This window comes from Lithobates pipiens, unplaced genomic scaffold, assembly GCF_037356315.1.
Source record: "Lithobates pipiens isolate NorthernLeopardFrog02 unplaced genomic scaffold, aLitPip1_a1.2 Scaffold_67, whole genome shotgun sequence".
Lineage (NCBI taxonomy): Eukaryota > Metazoa > Chordata > Amphibia > Anura > Ranidae > Lithobates > Lithobates pipiens.
This window is the reverse complement of record NW_027507889.1, coordinates 2041018-2055573: the sequence shown is the minus strand read 5'-3', so window position 1 is coordinate 2055573 and position 14556 is coordinate 2041018. Positions and strand designations below refer to the sequence as shown.

The 14556-nt window shown below is 48.5% G+C and overlaps 1 long non-coding RNA gene and 1 pseudogene across 1 annotated transcript in view; both read left to right on the top strand.

Annotated features, from left to right (window-relative positions):
• Window positions 1–14556, top strand: part of LOC143959126 (uncharacterized) — a 55753-nt gene that overhangs the window by 36272 nt on the left and 4925 nt on the right. The gene's annotated exons all lie outside the window — the stretch shown is intronic.
• On the top strand, window positions 14128–14246 carry LOC143959205 (5S ribosomal RNA; annotated as a pseudogene).

The following is a 14556-nucleotide window of genomic DNA, read 5'->3' as shown; positions in this document are numbered from 1 at the left end:
TGAGGGCACTGACTCCACGTGGGTGTCTGGTAGGATAGAGGAGGAGGAGGAGGAGGCACATGTCCAACGAGGCAGGATGCCCTCCGGGGGCCAGCTTAGGGGCAGCACACCGACTGAATCACACCGCAGAGCTCCGCCTGTGCAGGGTGCTGCCTCTGCGCGTTATTCTAAAAGTTCTTTGGTGTGGGCCTTTTTTGAGACGAGTGCATCAGATCGCACTGCTGCTATTTGCAACATATGTCTCAAGCGTATCTCGCGTGGCCAAAACATCAGCCGCTTGGGCAACACATGCTTGACCAGACATATGTTGACCTGCCATGCAGCTCGTTGGCAAGCGTACCTCAAAGACCCACACCAAAGAACAAAGCGGACCTGTCCTTGCTCCTCATCAGCTGGGATCTCCAACCCCACTAGACCTTCAGTCCTCTCTGAAACCTGCTCTGAGAGGAATGAAGGTGTAGAATTAGGTGTGTCACAGCCAAGTGCTTCCGGGCACTCTGCTAGCAGTACACCCACGTCCGATTATAGCAGGCAAATGTCTCTGCCCCAGCTGCTGGACCGGCGAAAGAAGTTCACTCCCAGCCATCCACATGCCTCAGTGGCAGGTCCCCAAACGCCACTTTTTCTCACGGAAGGCGATTCCGGCTCTCTACTGGCATGTGGAAGGCAATGTCCTTGCCTCGCTGTACAGGGCGGTCAGCGGTAAGGTGCATATTACCGCTGACTCATGGTCCAGCAGGCATGGACAGGGGCGTTACCTGTCTTTCACGGCCCATTGGGTCACTCTACTGGCAGCTGGGAAGGATGCAGGACAAGGTGCAGTAGTGTTGGTAAAATGCTACTATTGGTTGTGACACACCTCTCTCCTCCACCCCCCTCCTCTTCTTCTTCCTCCATGGCCTCTTCCATTGCTCTGTCCTCAGAACCAGCGGTGCTCCGTAGGCGTTCCAGGGGCTACGCAAGTACGCAGGCAAAACGATGCCATGCCGTGCTTGCGCTGGTTTGTTTGGGGGACAGGAGCCACACTGGGGCGGATATTTTGTCAGCTCTGCAGGGGCAGGCCGAGAGGTGGTTGACGCCACGCCAGCTTAAGCCAGGAATGGTGGTTTGCGACAATGGCACCAACCTCCTCTCCGCCCTCCGACAGGGACAACTGACCCATGTGCCCTGTGTGGCTCACGTCCTTAACCTGGTGGTGCAGTGGTTCTTGGGCAGGTACCCGGGCTTACAGGATGTCCTGAAGCAGGCCAGGAATGTCTGTGTGCATTTCCGCCGATCATTTAATGCCTGTGCTCGGCTGGCTGAGCTCCAAAAGGAGTTGAACCTGCCCAAGAACCGCCTTATATGTTACATGCCCACCAGGTGGAACTCAACTTTGGCCATGCTGCAGCGGCTGCACATGCAGCAGAGGGCCATCAATGAGTACCTGTGCGACTACGGCACCAGGACAGGGTCAGGGGAGCTCGGTTTTTTCTCACCACGCCAGTGGGGCATGATCAGGGATGCATGCACTGTCCTGTCAACGTTTGCCTCTCAAGGCCCCCTTTATCCAGACAGTGTTCCTGCTGGTGGCTTTGTTACCAATCACAGGGTGCGCCTGTCCACCGACTCAGTTGATCGACTGACCTTCATCAAGATGAATCAGTCTTGGATCACCCACAGCTACCAAGCACCTGAAGCTGATGTAACCGAATAATTTTTTTAGAAATATCACATCCCTTCAAGACTGCCTATGCTGATGCTGAGTGACTGTCCTGTTATGTTGATTGTCTATCCTCTTCCTCCTCTGCTGATCTGTTGGAAGAACATTTTTGGTTCTGGGTGATGCCACCAGCCCAATTTTTCTGCCCCTGTTTAACAGGGGCGTTTAATTACAATTTTTGATGCAATGCTTTGCAGCAGGGCTCATTCCTGCACTACAAATAGAGTATATGGGAGAGGTTACAGTGTCGTGGCACCAGCACCAGTGCCTAAGGCCCAATTTTTCTGCCCCTGTTTAACAGGGGCATGTAATTACAATTCTTGATATAATATTTCACAGGAGGGCCCGTTCCTGTGCCCATCCAGAGTAACTGTGAGGACTTACAGTGTTGTGGCACCAGCACCACAACCACCAAAGGTAAATTTTTCTACCACTGTTCAACAATGGCATGTAATTACAATTCTTGATATAATCGTTCACAGCAGGGGCGCTCCAGCGCCCACCAAGAGTCACTTTGAGGGCTTACAATGTTGTGGCAAAACCAGCACCTTGTTCCGCCATTTCTGCAGATTACTGGGCTGGACAGATTCTTGACCTCAACCCAATAGAACACCTTTGGGATGAATTAGAGCAGAGAATCCCGAGCCAAGCCTACTCGTCCACATCAGTGCCTGACTTCAAAAATGCTCTCCCTGGAAGAATGGTCAAACATTCCCAAAGACACACACCTAAACCTTGTGGTCAGCCTGCCCAGAAGAATTGAAGCTGTTGTAGCTGCAAAAGGGTGGGCCAACTCAATAGTGAATCCTCATTGACCACCAAGGGGAGACGTGCTGCCCATCATTGAACACCAAGGGGAGACGTGCTGCACATCATTGACCACCAAGGGGAGACGTGCTGCCCATCATTGACCACCAAGGGGAGACGTGCTGCCCATCATTGACCACCAAGGGGAGACATGCTGCCCATCATTGACCACTAGGGATGAGCTTCGTGTTCGAGTTGAGCATACGTTCGACTCGAACATCGGCTGTTCGTCCGTTCAGCGAAGTCCGAACATTTTGGTCCGTTCGTGCCAAATTTGCGTGGCGCTCACGGCCCACAATGCACTGCGATGGTGCAGTGCATTGCTGGCTCATGATTGGCCAAGCATGCACTGTGACCCCGCATGCTTGGCCAATCGCAGCGCCAGCAGCGAGGAGAGCCATGATTGGCCACAGGCAGGATGCCTGTGGCCAATCATAGCTCAGGCTGTGTAGTGCACGCCCCACACTATATAAGGCCGCCAGCGCTGCGGCCTTGTGTAGTGTGTTGGCGTCTGAAGCAGTGGGTGTTCTGTGTACCTTCAACACAGTACACACTGATCGTTTTCGGCCGATTTTCGATCTTGCTGTTGTGTAGTTGTTGTTGTCTGCGTGCCCTGACCGCAGTATACACTGCTATATTCACCTCACCTATATAGCTAGTGATCTATCTTTTATAATAGAGCTTGCAGTCAGTAGTGTTAGGAGCTAGTGCGTGCTGTCTGCGTGCTCTGTACCCAGTACATACCGCTATATCCACCTACATAGCTCTTCTCTATTTGAGCCCACTTGCCATCTGCAGCAGGGCTCATTCCTGCACTACAAATAGAGTATATGGGAGAGGTTACAGTGTCGTGGCACCAGCACCAGTGCCTAAGGCCCAATTTTTCTGCCCCTGTTTAACAGGGGCATGTAATTACAATTCTTGATATAATATTTCACAGGAGGGCCCGTTCCTGTGCCCATCCAGAGTAACTGTGAGGACTTACAGTGTTGTGGCACCAGCACCACAACCACCAAAGGTACATTTTTCTACCACTGTTCAACAATGGCATGTAATTACAATTCTTGATATAATCGTTCACAGCAGGGGCGCTCCAGCGCCCACCAAGAGTCACTTTGAGGGCTTACAATGTTGTGGCAAAACCAGCACCTTGTTCCGCCATTTCTGCAGATTACTGGGCTGGACAGATTCTTGACCTCAACCCAATAGAACACCTTTGGGATGAATTAGAGCAGAGAATCCCGAGCCAAGCCTACTCGTCCACATCAGTGCCTGACTTCAAAAATGCTCTCCCTGGAAGAATGGTCAAACATTCCCAAAGACACACACCTAAACCTTGTGGTCAGCCTGCCCAGAAGAATTGAAGCTGTTGTAGCTGCAAAAGGGTGGGCCAACTCAATAGTGAATCCTCATTGACCACCAAGGGGAGACGTGCTGCCCATCATTGAACACCAAGGGGAGACGTGCTGCACATCATTGACCACCAAGGGGAGACGTGCTGCCCATCATTGACCACCAAGGGGAGACGTGCTGCCCATCATTGACCACCAAGGGGAGACATGCTGCCCATCATTGACCACTAGGGATGAGCTTCGTGTTCGAGTCGAACATACGTTCGACTCGAACATCGGCTGTTCGTCCGTTCGGCGAAGTCCGAACATTTTGGTCCGTTCGTGCCAAATTCGCGTGGCGCTCACGGCCCACAATGCACTGCGATGGTGCAGTGCATTGCTGGCTCATGATTGGCCAAGCATGCACTGTGACCCCGCATGCTTGGCCAATCGCAGCGCCAGCAGCGAGGAGAGCCATGATTGGCCACAGGCAGGATGCCTGTGGCCAATCATAGCTCAGGCTGTGTAGTGCACGCCCCACACTATATAAGGCCGCCAGCGCGGCGGCCTTGTGTAGTGTGTTGCGTCTGAAGCAGTGGGTGTTCTGTGTACCTTCAACACAGTACACACCGATCGTTTTCGGCCGATTTTCAATCTTGCTGTTGTGTAGTTGTTGTTGTCTGCGTGCCCTGACCACAGTATACACTGCTATATTCACCTCACCTATATAGCTAGTGATCTATCTTTTATAATAGAGCTTGCAGTCAGTAGTGTTAGGAGCTAGTGCGTGCTGTCTGCGTGCTCTGTACCCAGTACATACCGCTATATCCACCTACATAGCTCTTCTCTATTTGAGCCCACTTGCCATCTGCAGGAGTTATTGGAAGTTGTGTGTGCCTCCAGCACAGCACAGTATACATCTGTATATACCCCTTTATCTCTGGTGTTCTATAATAAAGGCATCTGCAGGAGTTAGTGCGTGTTCTGTGTACCTTCAACACAGTACACACCGATCATTTTCGGGCAATTTTCGATCTTGCTGTTGTGTACTGGTTGTTGTCTGCGTGCCCTGACCGCAGTATACACCGCTATATTCACCTCACCTATATAGCTAGTGATCTATCTTTTATAATGGAGCTTGCAGTCAGTAGTGTTAGGAGCTAGTGCGTGCTGTCTGCGTGCTCTGTACCCAGTACATACCGCTATATCCACCTACATAGCTCTTCTCTATTTGAGCCCACTTGCCATCTGCAGGAGTTATTGGAAGTTGTGTGTGCCTCCAGCACAGCACAGTATACATCTGTATATACCCCTTTATCTCTGGTGTTCTATAATAAAGGCATCTGCAGGAGTTAGTGGGTGTTGTGTGCCTCTAGCACAATATACACTACCCAACTGCTTTTTTACCCAACTCCCTTCAGGCCATTACCATGTCTGAAAGGCCAGCAAGGAGAGGCAGACAGGCGCGAGCCGATAAAAGAGGGCAAGCAGGCTCTGTGTCTAGAGACAACAGTGCTGGTCGTGGACTCGGTGCATTGTCATCAGCACGTGGCCATGGGACACGCTTGTCCTTCTTTTCGGCAGCTGGACATGTTGAGCTGCAACATGTCAATGACTTGGTAGAGTGGATGACCAAGCCATCTTCATCCTCCTCATCCTCTCTCACCCAGTCTCAGGGTACTAGCAAAGCATTTGCCAACGCATCGTCTTCCCTCCTCTCAATGACTCCTTCCCTAGACCCACCACGTCCTCCTGAGGAGTCTCCTGAACTCTTTGAGCACAGTGTTGGGTACATTCTCCAGGAGGATGCCCAGTGTTTTGTAGCCTCTGATGACACTCAGCTAGAGGAAGGCAGTAGCGTGAATGCAGAGAGAGGGGATGCTCAAGAAGGACAGCAATCTGGCAGTCATGTTCCACAAGCTGCAGCATACTGCCAGGTTTGCTGCAGCATACTGCCAGGTTTGCTACAGTGATGAAGAGGGAGAGGATGATGAGGGCACTGACTCCACGTGGGTGCCTGGTAGGAGAGAGGAGGAGGAGGAGGAGGAGGAGGCACATGTCCAACGAGGCAGGATGCCCTCCGGGGGCCAGCTTAGGGGCAGCACACCGACTGAATCACACCGCAGAGCTCCGCCTGTGCAGGGTGCTGCCTCTGCGCGTTATTCTAAAAGTTCTTTGGTGTGGGCCTTTTTTTGAGATGAGTGCATCAGATCGCACCGCTGCTATTTGCAACATATGTCTCAAGCGTATCTTGCGTGGCCAAAACATCAGCCGCTTGGGCACCACATGCTTGACCAGACATATGTTGACCTGTCATGCAGCTCGTTGGCAAGCGTACCTCAAAGACCCACACCAAACAACAAAGCGGCCCTCTCCTTGCTCCTCATCAGCTGGCATCTCCAACCCCACTAGACCTTCAGTCCTCTCTGAAACCTGCTCTGAGAGGAATGAAGGTGTAGAATTAGGTGGTTGGAATCGGAAGTTCTGGATCTGCAGTCATTTCTTTCTTCCTTCTGACTGCTTGTGTTTTTTAATGTTACCAATATCTCGTTGCAGATGACTGGAATGAGCACAGGATGTATGTGTGAAATGCGTCCACATGACCATAGTTTGGTGTCTTTGGTGTTATCTTTGTGAAACAATATAAAAGGCAATCGGAAGTTCTGGATCTGCAGTCATTTCTTTCTTCCTTCTGACTGGAATGATCCAGTATGGCTGGGCTGCTGTTCGATCTAAAGTAAGTGAAGGCTACACATTTTTTCTTCATTTTATACATTTATTTTTCTTTAAAGATGCATTTAGCCTTTAACTCCAGGGCACGTTCAACCCATTGGTGATCAATGGGCAGCATGTCTCCCCTTGGTGGTCAATGATGGGCAGCATGTCTCCCCTTGGTGGTCAATAGGGATGAGCCGAAGACCCCCCTGTTCGGTTTGCACCAGAACTTTCGAACGGACCCCAAATTCATACGAACGTTAGAACCCCATTGAAGTCTATGGGACTCGAACGTTCAAAATTAAAAGTGCTAATTTTAACGGCTAATATGCAAGATACTGTCCTAAAAAGGGTTTGGGGACCTGGCTCCTGCCCCAGGGGACATGGGTCAATGTAAAAAAAAGTTTTAAAAACGGCTGTTTTGGCGGGAGCACTGATTTTAATGACGATTAAGGTAGAAAAAAAAGTGAAACATTCCTTTAAATATGGTGCCTGGGGGGTGTCTGTAGTATGCCTGTGAAGTGCCACGTGTTTCCCGTGTTTAGAACAGTCCCTGCATAAAATGACATTTAACGGAAATAACGTCATTTAAAGCTGCTTGCGCTTTTAATGTTATATCTGGTTCCTGCAATATGGTTGAAAATCATTGAGAAAAATGGCATGGGTAGCCCTCCCTGCCCATTACCAGCCCCTTTGGGTCTTGTACGCATATTAAGGGGAACCCCGTACCCATATTAAAAAAAGGAAATGCGTGTGGCCCCCAGGCCCTATATACTCAGAACAGCAGTATACAGGCGGTGCAAACAAGACAGGGACTGTGTAGGTTTGTTGTGTTAAGTTGAATCTGTTTGTAATTTTCAACTGGTACATTTTTAAAGTGTAACTGCAGTCAAAAAAATTTTTTTTAAGCTTTTTGGAAAACATAGGGAAGGGTTATCACCCCTGTATAATTTGTTTTGTCGTCCATCTTTTTTCATCTCACTTGCTGTTGTCTCCTTCCGTTTGCAAGTAGGAGAAGTTTGTAAGTTGGATGTTTAAAAGTAGGGGCCTGCCCTATATGCTCTGCAGAAATGGCGGAACAAGGTGTTGGTTTTGCCACAACATTGTAAGCCCTCAAAGTGACTCTTGCTGGGCGCTGGAGCGCTCTGCTGTGAACGATTATATCAAGAATTGTAATTACATGCCATTGTTGAACAGTGGTAGAAAAATTGACCTTTGGTGGTTGTGGTGCTGGTGCCACAACACTATAAGTCCTCACAGTTACTCTGGGTGGGCACAGGAACGGGCCCTTCTATGAAATATTATATCAAGAATTGTAATTACATGTCCCTGTTAAACAGGGGCAGAAAAATTGGGCCTTTTGTGCTGGTGCCATGACACTGCAACCTCTCCCATATACTCTAGTTTTATTGCAGGAATTAGCCCTGCTGCAAAGCATTGCATCAAAAATTGTAATTAAACGCCCCTGTTAAACAGGGGCAGAAAAATTGGGCCTTAGGCACTGGTGCTGGTGCCACGACACAGCAACCTCTCCCATATACTCTTGTTTTATTGCAGGAATTAGCCCTGCTGCAAAGCATTGCATCAAACATTGTACTTAAACGCCCCTGTTAAACAGGGACAGAAAAATTGGGCCTTAGGCACTGGTGCTGGTGCCACGACACTGCAACCTCTCCCATATACTCTTGTTTTATTGCAGGAATTAGCCCTGCTGCAAAGCATTGCATCAAAAATTGTAATTAAACGCCCCTGTTAAACAGCTGACTCATGGTCCAGCAGGCATGGACAGGGACGTTACCTGTCTTTCACGGCCCATTGAGTCACTCTTCTGGCAGCTGGGAAGGATGCAGGACAAGGTGCAGTAGTGTTGGAGGTTGTTCCGCCACTACGCCTCCAAAATGCTACTATTGGTTGTGACACACCTCTCTCCTCCACCCCCTCCTCTTCTTCTTCCTCCATGGCCTCTTCCAGTGCTCTGTCCTCAGAACCAGCGGTGCTCCGTAGGCGTTCCAGGGGCTACGCAAGTACGCAGGCAAAACGATGCCATGCCGTGCTTGCGCTGGTTTGTTTGGGGGACAGGAGCCACACTGGGGCGGATGTTTTGTCAGCTCTGCAGGGGCAGGCCGAGAGGTGGTTGACGCCACGCCAGCTTAAGCCAGGATTGGTGGTTTGCGACAATGGCACCAACCTCCTCTCCGCCCTCCGACAGGGACAACTGACCCATGTGCCCTGTGTAGCTCACGTCCTTAACCTGGTGGTGCAGCGGTTCTTGGGCAGGTACCCCGGCTTACAGGATGTCCTGAAGCAGGCCAGGAAAGTCTGTGTGCATTTCCGCCTATCATTTAATGCCTGTGCTCGGCTGGCTGAGCTCCAAAAGGAGTTGAACCTGCCCAAGAACCGCCTTATATGTGACATGCCCACCAGGTGGAACTCAACGTTGGCCATGCTGCAGCGGCTGCACACGCAGCAGAGGGCCATCAATGAGTACCTGTGCGACTACGGCACCAGGACAGGGTCAGGGGAGCTCGGATTTTTCTCACCACGCCAGTGGGGCATGATCAGGGATGCATGCACTGTCCTGTCACCGTTTGAGGAGGCCACAAGGATGGTGAGCAGTGACAGTGCATGCATCAGTGACACTGTACCTCTTGTCCACCTCTTGGAGCATACGCTGCATGGAATAATGGACAGGGCACTTGAGGCAGAACAAAGGCAGGAAGAGGAGGACTTCCTTGCCTCTCAAGGCCCCCTTTATCCAGACAGTGTTCCTGCTGTGCCACCCATCACACAGGAAGAGGAGGAGGAAGAGGAGGAGGAGGATGATTGTGTCAGCATGGAGGTGGAGGCTGGCACTCAGCATCAGCAGCAGCAGCAGCAGCAGCAGTCTTGTAGGGATGATTTACAGTCCCAAGAAACACGTGGACTTGTACGTGGCTGGGAGGAGGTAGCTGTGGATCATGTTGTCCTTAGTGACCCAGAGGACTCCGGACTGAATGCCTCAGCTAACCTACGCTGCATGGCCTCCCTGATCCTGCAAAGCCTGCGGAAGGATCCTCGTATTCTTCGGATCAAGGAGAGGGACCATTACTGGCTGGCCACTCTCCTTGATCCACGGTACAAGGGTAAGGTTGCCGACCTTATCTTGCCATCGCAGAGGGAGCAGAGGATGAGACATCTCCGGGAGGCCTTGCAGAAAGGTCTGTGCAACGCGTTCCCAGAGACTGGGAGGTTACAAACTCCTGGTCCTGGACAACGTTTTGCTGAGGCATCGGTTAGAAGGAGCGGTGGAGAAGGTGGCCATCTGACTGATGCTTTCAGACAATTTTTTAGTCCGCAGCCCCAAGGTATGATCGGTTCCAGCAACCATCGCCAGCGTCTGATTTACATGGTGCAGGAATACCTAGGGGCAAGGTCAGACTTGGACACCTTTTCCACAGAAAATCCTCTGGCTTACTGGGTCTTGAGGATGGATCACTGGCCAGAGCTTGCACAGTATGCAATTGAGCTACTGGCCTGTCCTGCATCCAGCGTTCTTTCGGAACGCACCTTCAGTGCTGCTGGTGGCTTTGTTACCGATCACAGGGTGCGGCTGTCTACCGAATCAGTTGATCGACTGACCTTCATCAAGATGAATCAGTCTTGGATCACCCACAGCTACCAAGCACCTGAAGCTGATGTAACCGAATAATTTTTTTTGAAATATCACATCCCTTCAAGACTGCCTATGCTGATGCTGAGTGACTGTCCTGTTATGTTGATTGTCTATCCTCTTCCTCCTCCGATGATATGTTGTTCTGTTTCTGGGTGATGCCATCAGCCCAATTTTTCTGCCCCTCTTTAACAGGGGCGTTTAAGTACAATTTTTGATGCAATGCTTTGCAGCAGGGCTAATTCCTGCAATAAAACTAGAGTATATGGGAGAGGTTGCAGTGTCGTGGCACCAGCACCAGTGCAATCAGCCCAATTTTTCTGCCCCTGTTTAACAGGGGCGTTTAATTACAATTTTTGATGCAATGCTTTGCAGCAGGGCTAATTCCTGCAATAAAACTAGAGTATATGGGAGAGGTTGCAGTGTCGTGGCACCAGCACCAGTGCCTAAGGCCCAATTTTTCTGCCCCTGTTTAACAGGGACATGTAATTACAATTCTTGATATAATATTTCACAGGAGGGCCCGTTCCTGTGCCCACCCAGAGTAACTGTGAGGACTGATAGTGTTGTGGCACCAGCACCACAACCACCAAAGGTAAATTTTTCTACCTTTGTTCAACAATGGCATGTAATTACAATTCTTGATATAATCGTTCACAGCAGGGCGCTCCAGCGCCCACCAAGAGTCACTTTGAGGGCTTACAATGTTGTGGCAAAACCAACACCTTGTTCCGCCATTTCTGCAGAGCATATAGGGCAGGCCCCTACTTTCAAACATCCAACTTACAAACATCTCCTACTTGTAAACGGAAGGAGACAACAGCAAGTGAGATGAAAAAAGATGGACGACAAAACAAATTATACAGGGGTGATAACCCTTCCCTATGTTTTCCAAAAAGCTTAAAAATTTTTTTTTTGACTGGAGCTACACTTTAAAAATGTACCAGTTGAAAATTACAAACAGATTCAACTTAACACAACAAACCTACACAGTCCCTGTCTTGTTTGCACCGCCTGTATACTGCTGTTCTGAGTATATAGGGCCTGGGGGCCACACGCATTTCCTTTTTTTAATATGGGTACGGGGTTCCCCTTAATATGCGTACAAGACCCAAAGGGGCTGGTAATGAGCAGGGAGGGCTACCCATGCCATTTTTCTTAATGATTTTCAACCATATTGCAGGAACCAGATATAACATTAAAACCGCAAGCAGCTTTAAATGACGTTATTTCTGTTAAATGTCATTTTATGCAGGGACTGTTCTAAACACGGGAAACACGTGGCACTTCACAGGCATACTACAGACACCCCCCAGGCACCATATTTAAAGGAATATTTCACTTTTTTTTTCCACTTTAATCGTCATTAAAATCAGTGCTCCCGCCAAAACGGCCGTTTTTAAAACATTTTTTCTTGCATTGACCCATGTCCCCTGGGGCAGGAGCCAGGTCCCCAAACCCTTTTTAGGACAGTATCTTGCATATTAGCCGTTAAAATTAGCACTTTTAATTTCGAACGTTCGAGTCACATAGACTTCAATGGGGTTCTAACGTTCGTACGAATTTGGGGTCCGTTCGAAAGTTCTGGTGCGAACCGAACCGGCTCATCCCTATTCCTTAATATATAGGGATTTGTCATTAGGAAATAACAATTCGTAGGAGTGGTGAAGTTGGGTTAATTCTATAACTTCTGTCACAGTAGGAAGAGAGTCAGTTTTCCATTTTCTAGTTATAGATAGTCTTGCAGCTAAAAGTATATGTGTTACTACTTTACGATATTGTTTGGGAATCGTATGTAAATTCATATTCAGAATGGCTAGTTCTGGTGAAAGTTGAAGGACAATACCTGTTACGGAAGTGAGTAAATGGGAGATTGCCTGCCAGTAGTTATTTAAGCTTGGGCAGTCCCACATAATATGAAATAGGGTCCCCAATTGGGTACAATTTCTCCAGCAATTAGGTGACGAGTTCCCCTTGAATTTTGCTAGGATATGTGGAGTCAGGTATTGTCTTTGAACAATTTTTTGTGCCAATTCCCATAGTGTAACACATGCAGTGGCCCTATATATGCTTCGTAGGGAAGCCATCCATTGTTTAATTGAAAAGTCTTGCCCCAAATCTTGTTTCCATTTAAGGAAGGAAGGTAGTTTGCTGGGTATGTTTTTTGCCCCTAGAATTGGGTATATTGTAGCTACTCCTTTCTGTGAGGTGGCATGGTTATTGAGGAAAGACCATATTTTAACCGGGATTGAAGCTCTGAGTTGTGGATTGTGTAGCAGACACTTTTCTATTTGAATATATGTAGATCGCTCAGAATTCGGAAGCTGTAATTCATTACTTAACTGAGAAAAAGACTTTAATGAGCCCTGTTGGAAGAAGGAACCAAGTTTGATATCCCGACCCAAATTCCAGTCGTGTATTTGTACGCCAGGAATTAATGTTGGTATGATTGTTAGAGGAGGGTTTAACACCGTGATTGGAGTTTTATCCCATTTGTATGTGATGATTCTCTGCCAAGAGTGTAGCGTCGCTTTCACCGTTGGTGGGTATTGAGCTGTAATTGTGGACTTAATTTTCCTACTAAGTAACCAGAATTGCATATTAGGCTGTCGTGTGATGTCTTTCTCAATTTGTCCCTATAAAGTTTTAGGAGTAGGCAAGAACCATTCTTGCAATTGGGTCAAAAGAGTTGCGTCAAAATAATCCTGTAGATCAGGTACGGTCGCACCACCTATATTTCTATGTTTAATTAGTATATGGTATGCGCAACGGGATTTTTTGCCATTCCATAGATATTTTCCCAAACTGCTTTGTAAGGATTTAAAGTAGTATTTAGGGATACATATTGGAAGGGACCTGAGTTGATATAATAATTTTGGTAAGGTCATCATTTTGAAAGCTGCCAGGCGACCAGCCCATGTAAATTCGAATTTACTAAGTGTTAGACCATCTTACATTTCAATTGTAAGCTATAATTAAGCCTCTAGTCTGGTTGCTAGGTTGTTCTGAAGTAATAGGCTGAGGGACTGGGTCAATCTCAGTTCGTGCTGGACTGGCGGAAGAGTGCTCATTCCACTGAGAAGGCCGGGCTAGATCTGATTCAGTCTCTCTTCCAACTGCTTCCAGGGCAACATGGCAGGCAGTCCAAATGTTTGGTTATGGCTTATGAAGCGAATGGCAGATCCTATTCTAACTGTTCATCCTTACTTCCTGGGAATTCGGTGTTTTGATCTTGGAATGGTTCTTAGCTTTTCTTGGTTAGAGTATGAGGGCACCATACTACAGCCAACAAACTTTGGCCAGGCCAAAATCAACGTGCCCTATTCTTGGTTCAGACTTTAGGGACTGGGTCAAGATGTCTTCTCCCCATAGGGGAAAAGGTATGACACATGCCATTCCCACACAAATAGGTTTAAACGTCCATAATTTAAACCATATGAAAGTTTTCAATGAAAACTATTAATTAATGTCCATGTATAGTGTAGCCAGTAGCAAGCAAAAACAGAGTAGGGTTCAGGCACAATGCACATAGATATCACTTGCTGCCCATTTGCTAGAGCGGGATTTAGACAGGACCCCCTCCCAAGCCCACTGTAGCATTGTTTGTATATAATGCTGTTAACTACCCGTTTGCTGCTCATTAGTATGCCCACCTTGGAGCAGTGTATAATGCATTGCCAGTGATTTCCCCTTGCGCATATGCTCTGTGGTCCCAACAGAGCAGATTTCATAGGCAATGTAAATAGTAAATGGCTGCTCTACTAGAGCCGGTGCCACATCACCAGGTGGCACCAGGAATACCAGGTGCCGCAGGCTTTTTTTAATGTGTAGTCGGCGTCGAAGACCTGTTTTATTTTTCTGCTTGTTTGCCGAGGTGACCATCTTGGCGTTTGTCAAGAGGGTTGAGAGTGGCAAGCAAGATCGCCTAAGGCCACATCACCCTGAATCCGCTAGATATCATCTGATCTCGGATTCTAAGCAGGGTCAGGCCATGTTAGTACCTGGATGGGAGACCTCCTGGGAATACCAGGTGCCATAGGCTTTTTATAATATGTTGTTGGCGTCGACGACCTGTTTTATTTTTTTGCTTGTTTGCCGAGGTGACCATCTTGGGGTTTGTCAAGAGGGGTGAGAGTGACCAACAAAATTTCCTACGGCCACATCACCCTGACGGTTTTCAGATCCACATGCTTGTCCTCCGGCAACCTGCATTCCATCGCTTCAGAATCCAACACAATACCCATAAAGGTGATGACCTTCCTGGGCCCTTCCGTCTTGTCGGGTGCCAACGGGATGCCGAACCGTTCCGCTACATGTTCCAGCGTCGCCAGCAACACCCCGCACACTCTGGA